Source organism: Monodelphis domestica, chromosome 4, assembly GCF_027887165.1.
Source record: "Monodelphis domestica isolate mMonDom1 chromosome 4, mMonDom1.pri, whole genome shotgun sequence".
NCBI lineage: Eukaryota > Metazoa > Chordata > Mammalia > Didelphimorphia > Didelphidae > Monodelphis > Monodelphis domestica.
Window position 1 is genome coordinate 262,692,476 of NC_077230.1, and position 26,954 is coordinate 262,719,429.

General features: G+C 38.9%; 1 protein-coding gene and 1 long non-coding RNA gene across 2 annotated transcripts in view; both read left to right on the forward strand.

Annotated features, from left to right (window-relative positions):
- The window catches only part of MAML2 (mastermind like transcriptional coactivator 2), a 434,525-nt gene that overhangs the window by 21,853 nt on the left and 385,718 nt on the right, over positions 1-26,954 (forward strand). The window lies entirely within an intron of this gene.
- Positions 1-26,954, forward strand: part of LOC103101718 (uncharacterized) — a 134,342-nt gene that overhangs the window by 19,826 nt on the left and 87,562 nt on the right. The window contains exon 1 of the long non-coding RNA XR_467975.2: positions 1-26,954. This exon is cut by the window's left edge and continues 19,826 nt beyond it; it is cut by the window's right edge and continues 31,828 nt beyond it. This is a non-coding gene — a long non-coding RNA (uncharacterized LOC103101718).

Genomic DNA, 26,954 nt, shown 5'->3' on the forward strand with positions numbered 1-26,954 from the left:
TTCAGTCCTAACTACTTTACTTTAGAGGTGGTTTTCCTAGTTCTCAATTTATTTATTCACTGAATAATGATTTTGGAAGGTTCCATCTAGTTCTAGTATCAAGAATTCTTGAGGAGAATCTCCTCTAAAAGAGTAATTTATAATCATCTGGTTTAGTATAAAATAATACCCTTGTACAGGCAGATTTTGACTTTAAAAAAATGACACTTTGGAAAATGGGAAAAGATTATCATTTTTCAAAATTCATCTTTAGAGACAAGAGCTTTTCTTTTTTCATATTTAGTAAATGTTTGAGTGAATGAATGAAAATGAATGAAGCAAGCATTTTAAGTGCTTCTTGTGAAGAGAGCATTATTGGGATACAAATAGATAAGATGATTGTTGCTCTCAAGATGCTTATATTCTAATGGGGAAGATAAAGCATATACAGGATTTCAGCTGCAAATCAGATCAAAAGGTCCCTGGGTCCTTGGGATACGACAGCAAAGCAGATGGCAATGCCTCTTTTTAAAATGTCATTTCCACGGAAAAGTCATATTAGTTTCTGACGTTGAATGATGCTTTGGGTAGTTTAACATTACAGTTTTGAAACATTGATTTTGACTGCCTTAATGCAGGAAGATGGCTATGTCAGCAAGTCTTGTGCACCAGAGATGTATTTTTATTCATCTGGGCTAGAAATCTTTTGGAGTTTAAGATTTTTCAATGAAGATTTTAAAAGGATTATGGTTTCTTCTGAGAAAAAAATATGGTTCCACTTGAAAAGTAGAAACAGATGATGAGACATGAAAAGTAGCAAGAAGGTAAGCAGAAGCAAGCAAGGGATTGATTGGCACCTATGACACCTGCTATCAGATCAGTGGGGAGATGCCCAGTGCCTCAAGCCCTTAGTTATACTTGCATAGAAAGAATGCATAACATGGAACTATTTCAGGGAGAATGGCTAATGGGTCTGGAATGAAATAGCCATTTTCTCATATTCAGGGAACACATGAGGGCACCAGAAGGGAACTTTTCCCAGAAGTTGGGGAGATTAAAGAAGGTGAAAGAATTCCTTTGATTTATTTCCAGGCAAATCGAGATTTACTTGAGTTTCTAAGGAGTTGGCTCCCAGACATGAGGAGGGAGAAGGATATTGGAGGTGTTGTTGCAAAAAGAGACTTAATTTTCAGTCAGAAGCCTAAAGAAAAGGTCTTCATGCCTCAAACTGGGTCTGGTCAAGGAACTCTCTGACAAATGCTTGTTCTAGTTTAGATAGCTCTGGTTAACTTGGACACAAGAATTAGTTTATTACTGTACTTGTGATTTTGAATGAGATCAGTTAACTGAGATTTGCTTTACATTGACGATCATTTCTGAAAATGAGGGAAACATTATTCTAGGAGCATGCCTTTTTAGCTGTCCTTCACAATGTCACAATTATAGTTCCTTACTTTTAGCTGCTTGCAATGAAGAGAAAATCCTAGTAACTCATCACTCCCTTAGACAGTTTCAAGAAGGACTGTGGGTCTCCTAAAAAGGACAAGTCGTGGGATTGGATTGAGAAGGCACTTTTCTCATGTTAACATGGTTCACTTCTAAGTGACCTTTTCCTTGAGAAAGGGTAATCATTGTCCTGGACCTCAGTTCTGACCTAGAATTATTATCAGTACAAAACAGGTGATGTTGCTTTCAACTGTCAAGAAGTAATGAGGAGCAGGTTGTAGCAAGAAGAAACATCATTGGGGTATCTAGGTGGCATAGTGGATAGAGTGCCATGCCTGGAGGCAGGAGAACCCAGGTTCAAATCTAGCCTCAGATACTTCCTAGCTGTGTGAGCCTGGGCAAGTCACCAAACCCCAATTGCCTAGCCCTTGCTCTTCTATCTTAAAGTTATTACTAAGACAGAAAGTAAGGGTTTTAAAAGGAAGAAGAAAAATCATTACGAACTAGAACAATTCCAGGAGCAGGAGGAAGAGCTTTGAGATAACCAGATCTTCTGAACTCTCTTAGCTCTTTCTAGTGAACAGAGGAGGGGTTAGCAGAGTCACATTTCTGGTTTTGCTTTTAACTTTCCCACAGGGTATTGCACAGGAGACTGAATTGGGTCTCAGACAGATAACTGACCATCTAATTCCATCCATGTTGCAGGAATATTTTTTTAACCCTTTCCTTCTGTCCTAAGGCAGAAGACGAGTAAGGGCCAGGCAATTAGGATTAAGTGACTTTCCCAGGGTCACAAAGCCAGGAAGTATCTGAGTTTCGGATTAGAATCCAGGTCTTCTAATCTCTAGGTGAGGTGTTCTGTTCACTGTACTACCTAGCTGCCCCAGGAATGCTTTTGAACCTGGATCTTTAGAGTTAATGTTAAGCACAAACTCTTCAATATATAGAAGTCATTTTAGATGGACCTGCATGTTTTCATTGAGCTTTCAATTTTTCCCAAAGTTCAAATGGGCTTTGCAAGTCCTCATTAAATATTTCTCCTCTCTCAGGCAAAATTATCTCTTTATTCCATGAATTTTGTCTCATCAAGAATCTACTCTTTACAAAGACAGTTACTATCTAGGAGGCAGGATGGGAGTAAGATTAGCTGCATCTCCAGAGGAAGAGTCTGAACTGCACTTTGCTGGTAGTCAGGTCATCTTGTTTGCCATTAATTGTCAATGAGACACTGGAAAAAGTGTTTGACCTTCCTAGGCCTTAGTTTCCTCATGTGTAAAAATTAGTAGTTTGGATTAGATGGTCTCTGAGGTCTCTTCCAACTCTGAAATTCTATAGTCATATAAGCATTAGCATATAATTACAAGTTTTGGTAAATCCTTTAATAGCATCCTCCTTAGAAGAATGGAATTGTGACTCTCTTACATTTTTCTACAGCCATGGAGGCCCAGAGAATTGAAATGACATGTTGGTATTAAAAGATGGGTAGCAGTTTAGTAGAAAGAGGTGGTAAAGGGGCTATTTCAGGCAAAGAGAACAGATTAAGCCAAGGCATAGAAGTGAGAAAGCAGTGGATTTGGTGATTAGGAAGTAGGTCATAGTTGTCCTTAGACCAGCAATGTGAATGGTGGGTAATGAAGCCAGATTTCAGGGGTCTAAAGAATAATAGTAGTGAGGAAGTAGAGTCATTGAATGTTGACAACTTCCTTGAAAAGTTTAGCAATGAAGGTGGAGAAAGAGAGATGGCTGGTAGCTGGATGGTATAGAAGAAGGGTCAAAAGAAGATGGTTGGGTTTTGCCTTTTTTTTAAAAATAGAAGACATCTTGAGCATGTTTGTAGGCAAGGGAGAAATAGCTAGCAGAGAAGGTAAGGCTGAACATGTGTGATAATTGCAATGTAAAAAACAGAAGACATTAGTATAACCTTTTAAAAAGGAAAATACATAAAGGGGTGACTGCTAGAGCAAGGACCTGGAAGAACTGGGGAGAAAATACGATTAGAGGTGCAGGCAAAAGGATTTTCCTTAGTGGAAATTAGCCATACCTCTTCTATTCTGGGAAGAGATTGAGAGGTGGAGTGATAACCTTATGAAGCCTAATGGATTAAATTAAAGGAAGGGTTGATGGAGTTCCCTCTCACAGTGGGCAGTTAAAATGTCTACTCTCATTGTAAAGCTTGAAAGTGTGGTTGGGCACTTGAAGAAAGAGCAAAACATTTGAAATGGTACCTGTGAAGAATAAGATAAGTAAGAGTGGAGTATAGAGTTTTGTGAAATCCACGTCCATTATTTTAACTGATAAGCTATCAGAAAAATTACAAAATGATCTGTGGCCCTTGAAAGATCCAGGGCTGGAAATCAGGAGCATTATTTTAGACACCTATGGGAATAAAATTATAATACAGTGAAGTCTTGATTAAACAGAAAGCTTACTGGATGAAATGTTCTAATTAATTAGATTTTCCGGTTGAGGCAGAGCTAAGTAGCAAATTGTCTTTGTCTCTATATTATCTGCTGTAAATAGTTCTAAAAATCATTCCTGTGATGAAAAACACTGGCCCCATAGTGTAGGGGACCTAGATTCTTTCCTACCCCAGAAACTTACTACTTGTGTGATCTTGGGAGACGTCACTCAACATCTCCCCCTGCCTTCATTTCCCTCATCTAGGTCCCGTCTAATTCTAGATCTATGACCTTAGACCACCTTGTAATTTTTGATGGAAAGTAGACACATTGAACTGAATCTTTCCTTGGGAATGGGTAATGGTGCCTTTCCTCAGGATGAAAACTCTTCTCATCATGAAGTAGCATAGCTTGTTGAGCCATTAGAGATTGAGTTGATTTCTGGAAATGTTTTCTTTTGACATTCTGATTTAGGCTCTACCTTTGTTCCTCTTTCTCCCAGGAGATAGAAAGTAAGGAGAGTAGAACCTGCTTAATCCAGGGCTCTGCTGGATTTAACTCTTTGCTTTATCTAGAGTAATAATCATTGGTAGACCTGGATGTTTCTATAGCTTATCAGTTTTCTGCATTACCTGGATCCTACAGAGAAAATATGAGCAACTGTGTTGGTGTCTGCTATAGCTAGGTGATATAATGGATAGAGCACTGGGACTAGAATTAGAAAGGCTCATCTTCCTGAGTTCAAATCTGGCTTCAGACACTTATTAGCAGTGTGACCCTGGGAAAGTTATTTAACCCTGTTTACCTCAGTTTCCTCATTTGTAAAAAATGATCTGGAGTAGAAAATGACAAACCATTCTAGTACCTTTGCCAAAAAAAACCCAAATGGGTGGAGTCACAGAGGGTCAGACCTAACTAGAACAATTGAACTTAGTTCCTCTCCCCTAGACTCTGGATGCCTTTTACCTTCAGGGTGATCATCCCCAGGTAGCATTGTTCTCTCTGTTTCCTTTGTAGTGAGATTTGAATTGAGTTGAGAGAGTTAAATGTTCTCTAAAGATCCAAACGTTCATTGATTTCAGTGTCCTCTCACATATCCCTAGTTTATCTATTTTCCCCTCCAGAACAACAGTTAGAACCCTATCTATATAGCATCATTCATGGACAACTTTATAGAGACTGGAATAAAAACTGAATCGAAACTTTCCCCCTGAGTTTTTCATCGTAACACTGAGTCTTTATTAATAGCTGTGCAATCCAGACTGCTAGAGTCCATATTTTGGCAGTGGACCATCAAATGCCTTATTTTTAAGAGCCTTTAACTCAGCTGTAAACATTTGCTATGACTGGGGGCTCACTTTCCTACATTTATTTACTAAAAGTGGTTTGGCTGTTGAAAAAAAATTTATTTGCCTGTTTAAGGGTGTATTTTTCCACCAATCTAACTAAAAACCATTCTTGAGTTGCAGAATAAAATTTGGAATTCACTTGTCCCATATGACTGTCTAGTTGCTGTTGGTAACTTTAGGGGAGATGGTAGTCACATACCTAAGTTATTTTGCTCCCCAAAGTGCCCAATAACATGCACAAAAGAGTGTTGCTAAGAATGATTGCTATACATATTTACATGATAGACCAGAATAGCTCAAAGGAAGTCAGTCCAGTCTACTGAGTAAATAGTAAGTATATGCTTTAAAAATCTATATTTAGAATAAATACTTTCTATATGCAGGGTTATTGCACATTCCAGACTTTAAGGGACTCCTTGGTGCCCTTTTAGAAATAGAAGCACAATTTAAGAAAGCCCTGTATAGGTGCTTGTGTCAGAAAACTCATAAATACATATTTATGTTGTCTAAAAGTTTGTCCTTAAAAAAATAACCAGAAATTGGTGTTTTCTACCAGTTTTGTTTCTTCCATCTTTGAATGGAATTTAGAGAAAACTGACAAAACCCAAACATAGGTTTGAAGAGATTGAAGCCTGTGGCACTAAACCAGAAACTTCAGGAATTTCAATGTTAAGACTGAGAGGGTGACCTTCAACCTCTTTTCTGTGGTTTCAGATTGTAAAAGGATCAGCAGAGCTGGGCAAACTGCTAGCCACCGCTAGCCTTCATCTCTGGAAGGGTGCCAGACTTTTCCATAGTTTCCTATATTTCTTAGCACCCTCTTAGACCTGGCAAGAATTTTGCAGCACTATTTGTAAAGGAGAGCAGACTCAGAAGGCATTTCAGGGAGTATTTTCGAGATGAGGGTAAAGCACTGAAATCTGGAATGTCCTGGCATAATCGATTTCACATTTCTCTTACTGCTTTCCAGTTCATAAAACACATTCTTCTCAGTATTACTATAGAACATATCACTGAAGAGCAGTGCAGTACAATGGAACAAATATTGGATTTAGAGGCAGGGGACATGGGTTCAAATTCTAATCATGCCACTTAATGCCTTTGTGATCTCAGAGAAGTCACAACATGTCTCTGGGCCTCAGCCCATTCCTCAGGTATTGAATGGGCTAGACGTGTTATGTTACACTCCATTTCCCAGCAATATGGCGGCATCCCCATGCACAGGCAGCTTGAGGCCACCTTTGCCTGGTGTTTATCCCTCTCAGATGCTGTCTCCTCCCCACCGTCAGAGGCAGATGCTCACCAAACTCACAGAACACATGGCTTCCACATGTTTGGTCCGACTTTCCCAATCACTGTGCACTCAGAAGATGTTCTCTTTCCTCAGTCCTTGTCATTCAATCTGTTGTCTCCTTGCCATGTTTCCTGTTCTGGCTTTTTAAATCACTCTCTGTTCCCAGAGCTTTTCTTTTGTGAAACAGAAACTCTGGGCTCTAGGGAGCCCTCGCTGGACAGAACTGCAGCTCATCTACTTGGGAGTGTTAGAAGTCCCTGAGCAAACACACAATGACAGTCCCCTTCATATTACCACGAGAGGAGACTCTAAAAGGTTAGAAAATCAAGAAATTCTAGCGAGAATGTCTCCAGGACAACTGGAGGTTGGGAGAGAGAAACAGGACTGACCAAGGCAGAGACAGACTCTCTCCCCAGCTACTCTCTGGCTGTGAAGTGAATAGTAATGAGAATTCCCACCAGAGAGGCTCCATCGCTTCTGGTTTCTGTTGCCAAGGGAAGCTCAGGGATGCAGACCTTAGATGTATCCGAAAACAAGAAAAGAGTGTATAAATGCCCCTTTGATCCAGCTGAGGAGACAAGCCCCAGGGACCCAATGGGACCCTTGCGTGACGCCGACATACCGTACAGATTAGCAGCCCTTTACTAAGTGGTGTGGACAGTGTTTAAGGGACCTCTGAGAAGCTGGTTCATAGATTTAGTGTTGGAAGAGGACTTGGAATGCCTGGAATCAAGAACAAATTCAGCTTCCAACACTAACTAGCTTGTGACCCTGCTCAAGTCCCTTACACTTTGTTTGTCTCAGTTTCCTCAACTGTAAAATGAGGAAACGAGTAGCACCTACCTTCCATAGCTGTGGTGAAATCCAAATAAAACTCTTAGCACATAGTAAATACCATATAAACATTCTTTTAGAGAGGAAGAGACTGACCCCAAGAGAGGTTAAGTGACTACCTTGTGATGTAACATAGGAAGTAGCACGAGGACACAATCTGATCCAACCCCTCTTACTTCCAGTTTTTTGCCCTTTGTTAATTATTCCCTCTTTTTCCTGCACATTGGTGGCTTTGTACTTGTGTCCCTGAATTAGATTGTCTTTTGCCTCTGTTGCTTCCCTAGCTCTTAGCATAGTGCCTGGCACATATCACTTAATAAATGCTTATTGATTGATGCATGGCATGGCAATAGGAAGGAAATGAGCTATGGATAGAATTCTGCTCTTCTTTACTTTGTTTCTTTATGTTGATGAGCTTAAAGCATTTTACAGAAATGCAAAATGTCATGACACTTCCATGATGACAAGTGTCCTCCCTGCTAAGGAAGCTGCAGAGGACCTATTGTGTCTATGATGCATTAAGGCTGTTACTATGAAGACAATTAGCAACCCACTCTTATTTACTAGTTTGTTGACAACAAATGAATGAGTGAAAAACTGCTTTTATTAAATACCAATAGGTTATCTCTCTGGGTGCAGCACCATGTCAGATTTCTGTAGAATATGGAAAATTATGTTTGTGCCCTCCACAAGCTAATAGGTTAGATGCTGTAGGCAGGATCAGACCCAGAGCTCTAACTAGGGTGGAGCCATAGGAACTTTGCCCCAGGGTGGAAAATTTAGATAGCACTCTCCCAGATTGAGCTTCCTTCCCTTCCTGTCCCCACCCCAGCAGTAGCCTCATCCAAGGGAAGGAGAGTGCTCCAGTCCCCTGGCTGTACCCACAGCCCTTCCTTCCCCATTAATCCCCTCCCCGCAAACATATAGACACACATTCCCTGCAAAAATTGCGGCTAAATTCTGGTCAGGTCACCCCTGCCCAACAGAGTCCATACAGTTCTAGGATTCTAGCCACTGGGTGGAACTTAATGAGATTATAGCTTTCAAGAACTAGTGGAAAATCCCAAGAATTAGGAAGGTGGGGACATAACTTGGTGGCCTTGTCTATACCAAGAATTGTAGGTACATATATTGTCTTGGACAGATACCCCAACCCTCTCTATGGTAGTCATAACAGCTGACCTTTACCTAGTACTTTACTGTTTACAAAGTGCTTTACAAAGAATTATCTTCTTTGATCCTCAAGACAATCCTATGAAGTAGGTGCTATTTTTATCCCTATTTTACTGAGGAAGACACTGAGGCTCAGATAGGTCACAGCTAGTAAGCATATGAGGTGAGATTCAAACCCAGTTCTTCCTGACTCTGGCATTCTCTCCACCCTCCCACGCTGCCTCTCAGGAATAGCACCATGCTTGGGTGGAATTGAAAGCCGACCCCATGGAATGATTTGTCAGCTATCACAAAGACTATGTTGTGTGAAAAGTCCACCATTGAAGTCACTCCTCTGGACTGAAACATTGTCTCAAAGAGCCTCTAGTTCTATGTGTTCTCCAACTGGATTAGTTATCCAATTAGTTAGGTGTCATCTAGAAGCAAGGAGGGCCCTGAAGGAACAGAAGATGAGCCAGATATGTGTTAATGGGAAGAGGTCAAAACATTTGTCTTCTATATGTGCATCTTCTGCCATCAACATGGAATCACTTTTTGACCTTTGGTTCAAGATCAGGTGTAGCCTATTAATATCTTCTCATCCATTGCAAAGAATGATGAACTGAGGTAGTGTAAGATCCTTAATCAACAACGAAATAGCTAATTAGGTTTATTATATTGTATTTACTAAGCCAGGAAAGTGATAAATATTTAGTAAAAAAAGCTTGATTGCTTAACCCAGAGGAAAGGGAGACAGGGAGGTAGGAAGGTGGGAAGGAAGAGAGAGGAGTGGGGAATGAAAAAGGGACAGGAGGGAAGAAGAAAGGAAAAGAAGGGAAGAAAGAAGAAAGGTAAAAAAGAGAGAAAGGAAAAAGGAAGAAAGAGGAGGGAAGGGAGAAGAGGAAAGGAGAAAGAAAGGGAAAGAGAAAGGGGGAAAAGTAGGTAGGAGAGAGGGAAAGAAAGAAGGAAGGAAAGAGGGAAGGGAGAGGGAAGGAAGGAAGGAAGGAAGGAAGGAAGGAAGGAAGGAAGGAAGGAAGGAAGGAAGGAAGGAAGGAAGGAAGGAAGGAAGGAAGGAAGGAAGGAAGGAAGGAAGGAAAAAAATGAGATTATTAAGTAACTACCTATGAGGCACTGTGATAAGTGCTTTCCAAATACCTCATTTGATTCTCACAATTTCCCTTGGAAATAAGTGTTATTATCACCCCCATTTTACAGTTGAAGGAACTTAGAGAGGCTTAGAGAGGTTAAAGTGAAGTGACTTGCCCAAGGTCTCCAGCTAGAATGTGTTGAGTAGGATGCAAACTCAGATCTAGTCCTCTATCAACTTTGCTGCCCAGCTTCCTCTAAAAAAACACATAATTCAGGTAAATCAGAATATCTTTCTTGGTGAGCATTAAAATGATAGATCTTATTAAAACAGATTAAAAGTATTTTAACTTAAGAGTGAAGTTTGGTGAGCTGTTTTTGTTTTCCTACAAAGCCTACACAACCTCTCATCTCAACTGATACTTGGTCTAGTGGCTGGACCTTTAGTATTCCCTGTCTGACCCCAAAGGCAAGTTCTCCAGCATCTGGGGTTGTGTTTAGCACTCCACTAAGTAGATGAAATCAAATCAAGAGAATGAACCCTTGATTCCAAATTAAAAAAAAAAAATCATGTAGTGAGAGTTGAGCCAGGGCCAAACTGCTGCCTTGAAAGGCAGATCTGAGCAGTTTAACTTGCCTAAGCTCATACTGCTTTTCAGAATTTAGAGCAGACATTACAGGAAGTGCTCCTCATATTAATAAGAAGAAAAGGCTCATTAGTGAACAAGACATTGGTCTCTGCTGGAGCCTAATGGATCTTTTTCTTATAATTACCCAAGGAAGGTATTTGCTATTGACTATCCTCAGATTAAATCCTTCCTGAGCATAGCTCATTGCCTGGTTTAGGTCATTGTGATCTTGCCAAGTGAATCTGCTTCAGACTGGCATTGCAGTCTGATGACTGCATGATGAGTGAAAGGGCCAGTGTGGTGTTCATTTTCCTTTCTTTCCCCTGCTGGAAACATAGGTCTAGAGTTGGAAGGGACCTGTTGGCAAGTGGAAAGAACCAGCAGATGTTCTGTTATCATTGTTGCACAGTGAATTAGTTATTTGTACTATCAGACCTGAGTTCCTATATTTCCCTGTTATTTCATTTATTTGTGCCTTCATTCCCTGATCTTTAAAACAAGGGAGTATGTGCTTGTGGCTGGGGGCAAGGGGTAGGAAAGGATTAGATGATCTCCAAGACCCCTTTTAGTTCTAAATAACAGGATTTTAGTTCTTTGTCAGTCATTGATAGCTAAGAATTGTTCTATAGGAGCCAGAGGATCCATACCGATCTCCCAGAGTTGGTGGGAAAAGAAGGAAAAGAAAGAAGGAAAGAAAGAAGGAAAGAAAGAAAGAAAGAAAGAAAGAAAGAAAGAAAGAAAGAAAGAAAGAAAGAAAGAAAGAAAGAAAGAAAGAAAGAAAGAAAGAAAGAAAGAAAGAAAGAAAGAAAGAAAGAAAGAAAGAAAGAAAGAAAGAAAGAAAGAAAGAAGGAAAGAAGGAAAGAAGGAAAGAAAGAAGGAAGGAAGGAAGGAAGGAAGGAAGGAAGGAAGGAAGGAAGGAAGGAAGGAAGGAAGGAAGGAAGGAAGGAAGGAAGGAAGGAAGGAAGGAAGGAAGGAAGGAAGGAAGGAAGAAAGGAAGGAAGGAAGGAAGGAAGGAAGGAAGATATGTAGATGATAGAAAGAAAGATGATAAAAAGAGATAGACACATACATACATACATACATAAGTATATAACTACACACATATAGACCTACACACATACATACATTGACATTTTCATGTCTTCCCTGCCAAATCACCTCAAATCACCCATATATGCATATGGATGTATATAATTTTTTTTAAGTTTCACAATAAATTGACAGGGAAGACATTAGCATTTGGAATGAACGGGGGGGGGGGGGGGTGCTTCATGTTGAAGATGGTATTTGATCTAAGACTTAGACAAATTGAAGAGTTCTAAGAGATAAAGGGGATGGAGAGCCAGGCCATGGAGTCAAAGGTTCTGGTTCAAATCTGGCCTCAGACACTTCCATCTGTGTAACCCTGAGCAAATCATTTAAGTGCCATTGCCTGGCCCTTACCACTTTTCTGCCTTGGAACCAATACACAGTATTGATTCTAAGATGGAAGGTAAAGGTTCAAAAAAGTAAAATAAAAGAGAGGGAAGTCAGGAGGGAGTACAGAGGCTCTCCAGAGGTATATCGTTAAGAGGGACACATTACTTCCTTGAAACTTGAAACTATACCTCCTTCTAGTTACTAATGTTCTAGGCAAGTTAGACATGGATGCATTGTGATTCCCTGATCTCTCTCCTATTAACTTTCAGAGGAATTTGTATCTCATTATATTATAAGTTTCTTGAAGACAGAGACTATATCTTATTGATCTTTCTTGACTAGATGACTCCCAAGGTCTATTCTATCCCTCATTTTCTTATTCTGCCAAAAAACATAGGACCTTGCACATCCTGGGCAATTAATATATATTTATTGAATAGAATTAATGAACTTAATTGTGATAAAATGATGAAGAGATTTGCAAAGTGATTTACATGCAACATCTCATTTGATTTGAGATAATTATTCAGTATAGATTGGACTAGATGGATCTTTGGACTTTCCAATGCAGAGATGATGAGATTACAGACTGGATCAATTGTAAATTTGGAGGGAGAATGGCAGGAATATGTCACCTTAACTACTGGGCTCTTTAGGCTTCTACTTCTAAAAACTACTGTAGTGTTATCATCAGGGTCACTGGGGCCGTGGTGGACAGAAGGAGTGACTTTTCTCATTCATTGGATGCAAATTCCTTTACCCTCAGAATTCAAAAGTAGAATCCAAGGTGTGTATCAGAGACCTCCTTAACCACAAGTGCCATTCCTAAATCTAAGGAACCAGAAATTCCCTGTTTTTATGAAATCACAGAGAACCTAGTTGCTGCCCAAGCAAGAGTAAGGTCATGTTTACACAATGGAAAAACACCAGATCAACAGAAGTGGACATGGTGCTCTGGGCCAAATGAATGCCCAAATTGGATTGGCAGATCCAGCAGGTCTCATCTATTGTGCAGAAATTGGTTGTAAAGATGGCTTATGAGGCTGATCCTGCACTGACAGGACCAGAATCTCTGAAGACTTGCTCACAAATGATCTCTTAACTCAGGCAGACAACTGGGATACCTGATGAACAGCATCATTCAAATAAGATGGCAGGGTGACTTTGGGCCAAATACCATCAGGGAAATGATAATGTTACTGTTTTTCTGATCAGCCTTCTGGGCACTGAGAATGAGAAGACTGACTCAATAAAACCTGTTGTGTTATGGAAGAAAGGCCCCCTAGAGTGAATCACTTTCATATAAGGACAAGCTAAAAAGATTAGAATTCTTTAGTCTTGAGAGAAAGCTGAAATGGGATATGGGGAAAAGTCTGTAGTGGAATAAAGGCAAGCACAGACTTTATAATAGCTATAATAACATGGCATTTATATAGCACTTTAAGATTTGCAAAGCGATTCACAAATATTATTTCATTTTTACAATGACTCTTAGATGTAGGTGCTGGGCCAGGTGGGTGGTTTGATGGATAGGGAGCCAAGTTTAGAGATGGGGATGTCCTGGGTTCAAATGTGAACTTAGATACTTCCTAGCTGTGTGACCTGGCCAAGTCACTTGACTCCAATTGTCTAGCCCTTACCACCTGTCTATCTTGGAAAAAAAAATTTGGTATTGATTCTAAGAAGGAAGTTAAGAGTTTCTTTTTTTTTTAATAGGTGCTTTTATCATCTCTATTGTACAGATGAGGCAGGCAACAGTTAAATGACTTTCCTGGAATTTCACATATAGTAAGGGTATGAGACTGCATTTGAACTCATCTTCCTAAATCCAGGTTTAATGCCCTTTGCCAATCAGCTGCCAGCTACTGCCCTATTACTTCTGGAGAAGCTTGATAAACTCGATTTAAGATCAATAATAGGAAATAAAACTCTTCTTAGATGATGCTAAATTTATGAAAGTTGTAACCCCAAGAGCTCTTTCCCCAACTGAACAGTGAACAATGCTGTCATTAGACATTGTAGTCATGTAGGACATGAGTTGTACCACGCCAACATCATTGGGCCCCATGGGTGTTGGGTCTGCCAACATATTCATCAAGCTAACCTCGACCCGTGGGTGGTTGTTCTCTTGTTTCACATGACTAAGTGTGAGGTCTAGATCCCTAATTATGTCATAAATACCTCTCCACCCATTAATATCAGTTTTGATTCCTTAGGGAAGGACCCTATATAGCCTATCAAGAAGAATGAGACTAAGATGTTCCCTAAATCTCCATTCCTTTCCTTGCTTGTTCATTAAGCGGTAGAATAGGCTGAAATACACATAAGTAGAAGCCAAACATAGAAATACTCTCAATAAATATTTAGAGAAGTCCTCAGAGAATAGCTTCATAATGAATTATTAAAGGAAATGGGGATGTGTAGGTTGGGTCTCCATAATCTCTGAGGTTAATTAACATCAAATAGAACAACCATCCTCATCTACCCTCCTGTGGTGCCATCCATAGACAGAACACTGATCGATGGACCCTGAGTCTGATTCAGTACAGAAATGTTTGTTTAGATTGAATTAATCAATTCATAAGACAAATGCTCATTGAATGCCTATGATATAGAAGGCAACATTGTTAAGCCAGACAAATAAGCCAAATTCTCTTCCTTCAAGAAGCATGCAATCTATTGGGGGGGGGGAGGAAGGGTAAGATGAAATGGTGAATTAAGAGACCTACCATACAAGATAGAATGTGATTAGTCCCAAGAGACATGATGTCATGAAAATAAAGTTCAATTTCACAAACATTTATTAGGCACCTTGTCAAGCATGGCATTGTGCTTGGCACCAGGAATACAAAGTTTAAAATGGAATTTACTCATGGAGCTTCCATTCTTCTGGGGGGAGATAGGTGTGAGAATTTATTTGTTGTATGCTGTATTAATTCTCATATATTAGAGAGAATTATTGTGTATTCCTGTGAATGGAATCTGGGTCAGAGATACTGTCTAGTCTGCTGTTTTTTTTGCATTTTCTTTGTCCTTTGTAATCCCAAAGAATGTCTTCCTTTTTGATTTTGGTAAATGAATGAAGGGAAAAAGGGTTCTTTTCCCATATGTGTGACCTTTCCACCTGTGGGGATGTGGCCAAATTCATAGATTTATGGACCACCTTTTAATTAGTTATCAATAATTAAAGATGACTTGGAATGTTCAAGGAAGGGGCTGAGCAATGAGCTCCTAAAAAATCTATTCATTAAGCTGCCTGGTACAGCTCAGGTTGTCCCTGGTTGTGAGAAAGCCATGGAGACCTATGTCATTTTATTGGTTATGATGCTGGCCTGATTTATAAACCTGATATAATTAATATCCTTATATTTTTATCTAAAAATTAGTCTCATGAGATAATTTTAATCATAACATAAGACACTTAAATAGACAAATATGGTGACAAAGGGGAGATCTAGACATATCTTGGTGGATCTTGTATTTACAATTGTTAGCATGTTGACTCCACCATTAGAATGGAGCAAGAACTGGGTTTTCTTTCTTTGTATTTCTAGCACTGAGCATGGTGCCTGGTATATAATTGGCATTTAATACATTATTGTTTACTGAATGCTGATGTAGGAAAATTTGAGGTAGTGGAATCTTTTTTGGCTTCAGACAATCAGGGAAGGCAACACCAGAAATCTCCAGGAAAGGATTCTGAAAGTTGGATATGAAGATGTAGCATCCTCTGAGCAGGGGGTAAAACCCATGTTAGAAAGACAAAAGCAAGCATTGTTAGAAATTGGAGAATAGCTTAGGAATCTGGTTTGGTTATATCATGTGAAGGGGAGGAACAAGAAACAAGTCTACTAAGGTAAGCTGAGTTCAGATCTGGAGAGCCTTAAATGTCAGGTCAAGAAGTTGGTATTTTATCCTAGAGGCGATAGAGAGCCACTGAAGAAGTGACATGTTGGGACCCGTGCCTCATGAAGGTGATTTGGAAAGCTGTGTTGGATCAGAGAGGGAACCAAGGAGACCAGTTAGGAGGCTGTCACAACATTCCAGGAGAAAATGTGCTCCAGCCCTAAACTAGGGAGGTAGCCGTGTGAATGAAGAGCAGGATATGACTATGAGAATGTTGCAGAGGCAGAATTGAACAGGTCTTGGAAAGTGATTGGACATGGTGAGTAAGTAAAAAATGACTTTGAGGTTTCAAACATGGGTGACCCAGATGATGATGGTGCCATCAGATGATATGGCCATTGTTAGAGAAAGGGAAGTTTGGCAAAGGGGCCAATTTAGGGTAGGAAAAACGTTAATTCAGTTTTGGATATACTGATTTTTTGGTACAAGAAGGACATCCACATGGAGATGTCCACCAGGCAACTGGAAATTGAAGGGATGGAGAACAGAGAGGGACTCTTCTCTTTATTTTTTAATGCCAAACTTTGTTCAGGTCTTTTATTTATTTTTGTAAGTTATTATCCAGTGTGTCCCAAGTCAAACTATGTTGAGATCTGGTAAAATTCCTAAATTCTGTAGTGAAAATTCCTTTAGTCTCCTGTCTTCCACAGCCTCAGTAGACTAGTACAGGTGAATTCTGGAGGCAGGAAGGCAGCACTCATAGCTAGATAAAGCACTGGGCCTGTAGTGAGGAGGGTCTGAATTCAATTCTGGCCCAAGAAGCTTCTAACTGGGTGACTCTGGGCAAATTTCTTAACCTTTATTTGTATTGGTTTCCTCATCTGTAAAATGGGGGTAATAATAGCACCTACCTCCCATGGAGGTTGTAAGGATCAAATGAGATAATAATTGTAAGGTGGTTAGCCCAGTGCTTGGCATGTAGTAAACACTATAGAAATGTTAGATATTATTATTATTATTATTACTATTATTATTAGCTAAGGAACAAGAGGAAGAGAAAAGGAGTGAGACAGGAAATTTTTTTTTCTAACTTTACAAGTTTTAATAAGTCAGACTCTTTAGTTGTAAAAGTTTTGAAAACCAATAAAAACACTGGACCAGTGTTGGGAAACACTGTTATAGTTGACTTTATTGAGGGAAAGGTGGGAATCACATCAGGCTCAGGAATTGTTATCAACACCCTTCTTCCCAGAAAGGTAGAACCTTGATAAAAGCAGTTTCCCCTCTCAAATAAACCAGAATTACCCCTCCAAAGGCCCCTTTTCTCTTCCATAAGAGACAGGGATCAGAGTCCTAGAGGATGAGGGACATGGTATATATATATATCTTCTTTAAGGTTATGCTCATTCATTTTGAAATTGTAACTTATGTATGAGTCCATTCTATACTGAAGGAAGTCTCCATGTGGAAGACAGTCTAGGCCTCCACCCCGTATTGTTCATAGGCTTGTCAGACTGCCTGCTACCCTATCTTGAGAAAGCATTTACAGGTTTTAGTTTCTGCTCCCTTGTGACTGCAGAGAGATAGCCCAGGATCTTGGGGTCTTTCCATCCGATGGCTTCCACGTCCACCTTTTAAACAATTCTTGGGAGACTCTCCTTAGCACAAATCTAGAACGTTCCTTAGTGCCAGTTCTTGACTTTGGATCCATTCGGGTCCACAAGCTGCTCCGAGAGGATGAAGGCCCAGAAGAGAGCTCCCCTTCCTTGCTCACCCCTGCCACTCCCATGGTGGTTTCCCTGTATGGCCCCATACTGGACAAGGCAGTCTCCTTGCCAAATACTTATTCTGAATGCAAAATCAGTCTAGCGTTATCTTCTGAGCGGAATAATGCAACTATGGTTGGCTCTGGCCAGGAATTTGGGAGGCAACATGGAAAGGGGGGAAAAGGGGAGGGGGAGAAACAATCTGCTCATTGTACAGTCATGCTGTGTGTGTTAGGTTATCTTAGCAGAAGGATTAGAAACAAAGAAAATGAGGTGACGATGCAGCTGTGTAAAGTGCTTGTTAAGCCTCTTCAATGTGGCATTGGTCACCAACCCACAGGAAGGATGTTGTTATTGTCTGGGAGAGGGTGAGGCCTCAAAAGAAAAAAAAATCTAAGGTATGAGGAAATGTGAAACAAGTCCGTCTTGTTCTCATTGGAATAGAAGGATATAATACAGGGAGACTCAAGAGCTGGAAGGCACCAGAGAGCTTCCTCATTATACAGTTACAGAGGAAACTGAGGCCCCAACGTGTGAAGGGATTTGTCCAAGGTCAGGCAATTTATGGAGAGAGGAAAAAATCATCACGAAACAGAACTATGAGAAATGAGACTAGATGGTAGGGAGTTTGCCTTTATTAGAAATCTTCAATGAAGATGATTACTTGTTATAGAAGGAGTTCTCAGTTGGGCTCAGTGTCTTCCAAACCCCTTTTAATTAAGTGATTCCAAGATGCTGGGAACCCCTGATTCAGAGATCCTGAAATTTAAAACACCATTAGTAGATGATTATTGTTCACTCATTTCAGTTGTGTCTGATTCTTCATGACCCTTTTTGGGGTTTTCTTGACAAAGATACTAGAGTGGTTTGCTATTTCTTTCTCCAACTCATTTTACAAATGAGGAAACTGAGGCAAACAGGGTTACATGACTTGCCCAGAGTTGCACAGCTAGTGTCTGAGGCTAGATTTGAACTCAAGACTCCCTAACTCCAAGCCTGTTGCTCTATCCACTGTGCCACCTAACTGCCCCCCCATTAGTAGATAAAAGTAATGAATTCAAGACTACCAGTATAGACTACTTGGAGTAGTCTTAGAGTGCTAAGCTTGGAGCCAAGAAGAATAGTCTGAATCCCATTTTGGGCACTTATTAGCTACATGATCCTAGGCAAATCATTTTACTTCCCCGGACCTTGCTCAGTTTCCTCTTTTCTAGATTGCAAAGACTTCTAAGGTAAATTCTAGGTTTAAGGTCAATGATATTAGAGATCTTGCCCACACAAAATCCAACAGTCCACTTTTAGTTATAACCACCAATTGCTTGGCTTCATCCATTCTTTACAGAAGACATCTCCTACCTTTTGGCTACTGGGCTCTCTTCCAGGCGTTGTTTTCTATATTTAATTCTTGCCTTGCTTGCAAATCCTTATGATAGTCAATGAGTATACGACCCAATTTTCCAAACGCAAAATGGGCACAAACATGCTCTAATGAAGGAAACAGAGCCTTATATTTAAGGTGCATTTTTATTTCTTGGAATTAGAACTACCTCAGAAAATCTGGGCTATAGAATGGCTCTACCTGTGAAAGATGAGTAAGGATATTTTTCCCTCTCCCTGCCCCCAATAATTTTTTAAAATTATGCTCCCCTTCTCCCCTCCGTATACTTGTATTATCTGTAAGATGAAAGATGATTCCAGGAATTTCATGTTTGGGATTGTTTCGGGTCACATTGGGGTGAAATTTGACATACTTTCTAGTAGGATCAGAGGATCCATAGATTTAGAGCTGGAAGGGATTTATCAGCACTGAGAAAATTGACAGTTGAGTGAATGGTTAGAAACCTTGATCGGCCCTTTGTGACCTTTAAAAAATATTTGAGCAACATCCCCCCTCTTCTCTATATTGGGACATCAGTTATATGTCCATTAAAGTAATGATCTCAGACTGTTCATATCTTCTTATCCTACGAACTTTTCATTCATATCCTCTCCAGCACACCAACCCAAGTTGCTGAAAGCCTTCCTCTAGTTCTTTGTTTATTTTTTGTTTTTACTATTTGTATTTACTATTTGGAGTCTTATTCCTAAGGTAGCAACAATGTGGTGAAGTTTTTGGCCACAAAAATCAGCCGATGAGTATTTATTTTATTTTTTTTTTATGGGCCCTTACTTTCTATCTTAGTACTAACAGTAATTTGGGGTTACAAGACAAAAGAGATGTAAAGGCTAGGCAATTGGGGTTAAGTGACTTGCCAGGACAAGATCTAGGACAGATCTGAGGTCAAACTTAAATCTAGGACCTCCATTGTCTAGGCCTGGCTCTTTATCCACTGAATTACCTGGCTGACCCTCAACAAGCATTTATTAAGTGTTTACTTACTATGTGCCACAAATTATCCTAAGCACTGGCGCTACAAAGAAAGGCAAAAAAAAGTTCTCTCTTCAAGAAGGATATATTCTAATATATATAAGCTATAATATATGAGCTATATTATTTTTTTGTAATATAAATAAGGTAAAGTGGAGGTTATTTCAGAAGGAAGACACTCACATTAGTGAGAAGGGGGAAAGGCTCCTAAAAAAGGTAGAATTAACAGAAACTTGAAGGAAGGAAGCTTGGCCAGGAGGCAGAAGGTTAGGGAGAGAGAGGAAGCAATTCTCAAAGGCCTTCTATGAATATTCAGACTCATTGTGTAGAAACACTAAATATAAAAGCTTTTTTTTCAGAAGAATCATTCCCTCAATTCTCTGTTCAAAGGCAGGGAAGCTTCCAGTCCAGGTCCACAAAGCATTTATTAAGCACCTACAGAATGTGTTAGGTCAGAGGAAGGGTGATACTGGGCTAATTGCTAGGAGTGTGAAACAATGAAAAAATAAGCCTCATCCTTAAGGAATTTATATTCTATGAGAACCCAGGAGCCTTGGGAGATACCACATGTAAACAGATGAAGAAATAAATATGCAGGTGATATAGATGACATTTTGGGAAAGATTAACTTTCCTATGTCATTCCTCCATTTGAACTATAGTAATATTTAGACTCTGCATATCAGCATTTTATCCCCAAATACCACATTAATTTTTGAGAGAAAAAAAATACCACAAGGCAGCTTAGGTTTGGAAACCTAAGATTCCTTCAAAGCATCTATTGTATTTTCTTACTGAATCTGACCTGAGGGTTTACTTTTTGTTCTTCGGACTTTCTGTCTAGAACTAAATTCTTAACCAGGGTCTGGATTTTTCATTGTTTTTTTTTCCCTCCATATTCCTATAGCTATCATACCTTTGTAATTCTGTGAATTTTATTTTCTGTATTTAAAAACATGATTCTTAGAAGGGTTCCTATCATAAGTTCCACTGGTTTGCTAGAGGGTTCCATAACCCCAAAGGTTAACCCCTAAGAGGTGTCTCTCTCCAAAAAAGTGCTTTCTCTAGGCACTAAGCAAATTGCCAGCAGAGAATTCATTTTAACGCCACAAACATTTTTATCAAACAGCTACTAGGGTTAGGCTCTGGGGGTACAGACACAAAATTGAGAAAAAGAACCCCTCCAAAACCCTGCCCTCAAGGAGTTTGTACTCTCCTGGTTTGGGGGCTTTGTGGACACCTTCAGCTAGGTTTGAGGCCAAGAAATGGAAAATGTGTAGCCCTTGTGATTGGGAATCTCCCAGTCTAGCAGCAGAATCCAAACCACTTCTGCAGTGTTAAAATGTCAGGCCATTTTACAACTTTGGGATGTGAGAGGAATTCCTTGTCCTGCCATCTCATATTGTGAAATAAGAATGGTGTCCTAGCCCTTGGTGTGAGGTCAGACTCATTATTACTCACTTCAGTGGGAGTTAATTTTAAAATACTGGAGGGTTTATTCCCCAGATTGCAACTCATGCTAATGACAAGATTGTCAGCTCTCAAGGCAGAGACCTTTTTTGTATTTGTTCCTTTGGAGTCTGGGTTGACATGAGCTTAACCCCTTGGCACTTTCCATTGGGCTCATAAATGGTAGTTCTATATTGAGATGGGAATAACCAGTGCAGGAAATGACCGTGTATATATAATTCAGTATGGAAATATGAATGAAGACTAATCTAGTAACTTAGATTTGTAACTGCTTTGCATTTTGGTTTTCTTTTTTTTTTTATTAGCCAGGCAATGATGGGAGATAGTGAGCCAAGGAGATACTTCATGTAAACAGATGAATAAATAAATATGGATGTGATATATAACTTTCTTATTTCAGTTCTCCAACTTTACTGCTGAAATATTGAAACTCCTCATTTCAACATTTCATCCCAAATAACATTATTTTTAATAGAAAAATAAAACACCATAAAAATACTTGATAAAATGCAAAAAAAAAAAAACCCAACCTTGCAATATAATCAGATTGTGTTTTCGAAGGAAATAAGATGTCAAGGGATCCCAAGCAAATGAAAAGTTTCTATCAATATTAAAAGTTATAAAATTATAAAAAACTGTTGTTAGAGTGGATTTGGGGATTACTGTGTAAGGACATGACTGACACACCAATAAACTCACACACACATACACATGTAAGAAAGGTTTCAGTGACATTTCAGAGTTCTGTGTTATTTCAACAAATCCCTCGAGTTTTCTCCCACATAGTTTAAGATGTCAGTGGAATGTCTTACCATAATCCATACTCTGATGCTTGATATTTTATCTTCTGAAACAGTCTGCCTTGAAGTTAGAAAGACCCGAGTTCAGATCCCATATTGGCTGAGACTCTGGGCAAGTCTTAATTTCTGTGTCCCAGGAAATTTTTTTTTTTACATCAATAACTTGTTTACTCCCTTAGAATAATCACCTACATCATTTTATTCCCCCCCTTCCATCTTAGATTCTCTGAAAATAAATGGATTATTCTAAATTCCTGTGTTTGGTCACCAAATAGTTCTTTTTTAACCTTGCCTCCCCACTCCTTCTTCCCCCAGCTATTTAAATTATTCTTCCCATATATGTGGGAACTGCTTGTCAACTCCAGGAATGGGAAGGGAAGAGGGGAGGGGACAACATGAATCATATAACTTTGAAAAACTTATGTGTGAATTTGTTATTGAAATAAAATAAATAAATAACTGTGCAAAATAAAATAAATTGTTCCTCCCAGCCCATTCTTTAAGACTGTAAATTTCAGTACTGGTGCTGAACTACATTGATGGAAGTTCATAAGGGTCCACCCCATCCCAAATTGCAGATGATAACTTTCTCCTGCACCAAAAAGAAGAGGACAAAAATATTTGCTATTTATCTGAATCATCTGGTGAAATTTTATGTCTAATTCTGAAGATGGGTGAGCCCCAAATGTACTCTCTATTATTACCCAGTATTCAGGAGCACACTAGGTTTTTAAGGAAACAAGAAGTTCCTCCAACTAACTGTGCAGAGCTTCTGCAGCTTTCCATCCCCAAATGATGCAGAAAGACCTAACTGGAAATGTTCCAAATTGACTAAATAAAATTAAAAACAAAATGTGAGTAAATAAAATAGAGAGAGAGAGAGAGAGAGAGAGAGAGAGAGAGAGAGAGAGAAAGAGAGAGAGAGAGAGAAAGAGAGAAAGAGAGAGAGAAAGAGAGAAAGAGAAAGAAAGAAAGAAAGAAAGAAAGAAAGAAAGAAAGAAAGAAAGAAAGAAAGAAAGAAAGAAAGAAAGAAAGAAAGAAAGAAAGAAAGAAAGAAAGAAAGAAAGAAAGAAAGAAAGAAAGAAAGAAAGAAAGAAAGAAAGAAAGAAAGGAAGGAAGGAAGGAAGGAAGGAAGGAAGGAAGGAAGGAAGGAAGGAAGGAAGGAAGGAAGGAAGGAAGGAAGAAAGAAAGAAAGAAAGAAAGAAAGAAAGAAAGAAAGAAAGAAAGAAAGAAAGAAAGAAAGAAAGAAAGAAAGAAAGAAAGAAAGAAAGAAAGAAAAAGAAAAACAGACAGAAAGACCTAACTGGAAAGCTGGAGATGCTGCAGCATCCTCTGATGAACGCACTCTACATCCTTCAGAGCTGGGCATCTGGAGCAGTCATTTCTAAGGGAAGACGTTTCGAGAGTCAGAAAAGAGAGGTGGATGCCTTTTGTTCTTCCCAGAGAACTACAAAACCATTTCACAGTTATTCTCTTTTAATGCATGAAAAACTGTCATTCCATCTCATGGCAGCTGACTTGCGGAAGTTCTTCCAGCTTTTTCGTCAGTAGGGAATGAGATGGAGCTAACTTTAAAATGGCATTTCCCCCCTTTCCTTGCAGACGGAGAGCTCTACTTCGTCGTGAATAGAAGTTTTGTACAAAAGCTGCGGGTGAGACGGAGCCCTCTGGTAATCAGGGCTGTGGGCACATTAATCCTCAAGAAATATACTTTCTATCCCCTGACTTGTCTTTTAAAGTGAAAGGATAGCCCAAACCGCCCAGTGTTCACATGGTCGTCCCCGCCTTTGATCTCCTTTAATGTTCTGGGCTGAAGGCAATTTGATCCCTATCCCTATCTCCTTTCATAGATGATAATTAGCACAGGTTGAGGAGGCTGACGGCAATGGTATCCTTTGCCGTTCGAAAAGGGGAGAGGTAGAATGGACTGGCGTGATTGTTTGCTGGGTTGGTGACTATGATGTTGCCATGGGAAAGCTCAAGACTTCAGGAGGGGTTTGTGTTTCTTTGGGCTGAGGGCCAAGCTGCTGTGACTTATTACAACAGTGTGAGTGAGCCATAGAGAACAGCATCCTGTGTAGCAATTCAAAAGACAGGATTGCTTTAATCAGGAAAAGATAGAGTTCTCTTTATTAACATATATGCTGTTTCACCATGGGTAAAGAAGGTAAACACACCAAACACACTGGGAGTTCCTGGCTTTGGTCTTTTAAACTTGGGGGAGGGGGGACGGCAAAAACAAGCAAAAAATAAAATTAAACAAAATCACCAGACACCTAAGTATGGCCAATTTGCTTTTAAATAGCTAAGAACTGTACTCTAGAATAATTTATTCAAGCATGCAAAAACTAATTTGTTCTCTGTCCAATTTACATAATATTATATATACATAGTGAGGTCCTTGAGGGCAGGGATTGTCTCTTTTGGCTCTTTGTATTTTCAGCATTTAGCACAGAGCCTGGCACATAGCAGGCACTTGGTAAATGTTGGTTGATTGACAGAGGCAAAAATAAGAACTATTCTCTGCCTCTTTTGAAGAATACTTGTCCACTAATAAATAAATGCAAGATCATTCCAGGCAGGCTGTAGAATACTAAAAACTAAGCTCATCAGGAATTGGGAGTGGCTTTCTGTAAGGGGTGGCACCTGAGCTAAGCTTTGAAGAAAGCAACAAATTCTAAGAAAGAGAGATGAGAAAGGAGTCTTTTTCCATCCTAGGGGACACAATCTACAAAGGTGTTGGGGGAAGAACACAGATGTGGAATAGAAGCAAATAAGGCCACTTTAGCCGGAATGCATAAAAAGAGAAGTGATGTGAAATAACTTTGGAAAAGTGGACTGGAGAAAGATTGTGAAGGCTGTAGTGTCAAACCACAAAGTTTGTTCTTATAGAAATAAAATTTCACTAGACAATGTTACCAAGTGGAAAGAACAGTTTGAGTTTTAAAATCTTCTTTTCTGGGGGCAGCTGGGTAGCTCAGTGGATTGAGAGTCAAGCCTAGAGACTGGAGATCCTAGGTTCAAATCTGGCTTCAGACACTTCCCAGCTGTGTGACCCTGAGCAAGTCACTTGACCCCCATTGCCTAGCCCTTACCACTCTTCTGCCTTGGCGCCAATACACAGTATTGACTCCAAGACGGAAGGAAAGGGTTTTTTTAAAAATAAATAAATAAAATCTCCTTTTCCAAATGTTGGAGAAGTGAAAAAACTGGGACAGTAATGTACCATCATTGGAATTGTGAAGTGGTCCAACCATTCTGGAGAACAATTTGGAATTGATAGTGCAAAGAACTATAAAACTTTGACCCAGAAATACCACTACTAAATCTGTATCTCAAAGAGATCAAAGGAAAAGGAAGAATATATATATATATATATAGAATATATATAGAAGAATATATATATATGTTTATATATATTTTCATAATATTCATAGCAGCTCTTTCTTTGATGGCAAAGAATTAGAAGTCAAGGGGATGCTAATTGGTTGATCCTTTTGACCCAGCAATACTACTCTTAGGTTTGTTTCCTAAGGTGATCAGGGAAAAAGGAAAATAACTTATGTCTTAAAGTATTTATAGTAGCTCCTTTTGTGGTGGCAAAGAACAGGAAATTGAGGGGTTGCTAATAAATTGGGGAATGGCTAAAATGTTGTGGCATATGACTGTGATGGAATACTGTGCCTTAAGAAATGACAAGTAGGATAATGTTTTAAAAATAGATAGACCTACATGAAATTATGAAGAGTGAAACAAGTGGAACCACTAGAACATTTTTTATAGCAATAGAAATATTGTTTAAAGAATAACTTGTGTATGTCTACCTTCAGAGAAAGAACTGACAAATAGAAATAAACAAGGCATATATATATATATATATATATATATATCTGTCTCTTTTGTCAAATGATTTCTTCTCTAGTACAGAAAGAAGGGCAATACCTGGTAATTTTAATGTAATAAGCAAACTATTTTTTTTCAAGTTGGGGACTAGCTATACATGTTATTACATATAATTTTGATGGAATATTGTTATTTAATTATCTCAATCAAATCCAACTCTTCTTGATCCCATTTTGAGTTTTCATGACAAAGATACTGGGTTTTTTTTGTTTTTTTTTTCCCTTTCCTTTTCCATTTCATGTAGTTGAAGTAACTGAGACAAAAAGGATTAAGTGAGTTTGCCAGAATAACCTAGTAAGTGTCTGAGGTCAGATTTGAATTCACAAAGACGAATCTTCCAGATTCTAGGCCCAGCACACCCTATATATTGTGCCACCTAGAAGTGATGGAATACTATTATGCAGAAATGACAAGTAGGATGGTTTCAGAAAAACCTCAGAAGACTTATATAAAGTGATGCAAAGTGAAGTGAGCAGAACCAGAAGAACATTGTACACAATAATAGCGATATTGTAAGTATAATCAACTGTGAAAGACTTAGTTACTTTGATCAATACAATAATCTAAGACAACTTCAAAAGATTCATGATGAAAAATGATCCACTTCCAGAGAGAGAACTAATGAACTCTAAGTCCAGATTAATGCATACTTTTTAAATTTGTTTTTCTTGTCTTTTTTTAATTTTGCACTATGACTAACGTTGAAATGTTTTTCATATGAAGAAGAGTAACTTCACTTAGACTGAACAGAAATCATACATTTCTGTGAGTTTTTTAGAATCAGATCCATTTGTTTTTTCAAAACAAAACATTTCTGGATGATTTGGACTTGAGATGTGTGTAAGTATTGGGTTTGGGTTTGTAGTTTTGTGTGGTTGCCAGTATAATATATTTTTTTACTCAATTTGTTCATAATATATCTATTTTATATAGAAACAAATATTTCCAAATTCAAATTTTGCATAGATACAGTTATTTTCAAGTTCCAATTATCACTTGCTAAATTTTCAAGGTCTAAATATTGATTGTCCAAATAGGTTATCCCCTGATTTAGAGAAATTCCTCTGAATCAACTCATATATAGATTTCTTTTGTATAGGATCAAGGTTTGACTAGTTAGTAGACCCAACAGGCATAAGCAATTGAAATACAGGATCAACAATTCCTGAAGCTCTTTTTCTTTCTTTCTTTCTTTAGGACATGGGGTGGGATATT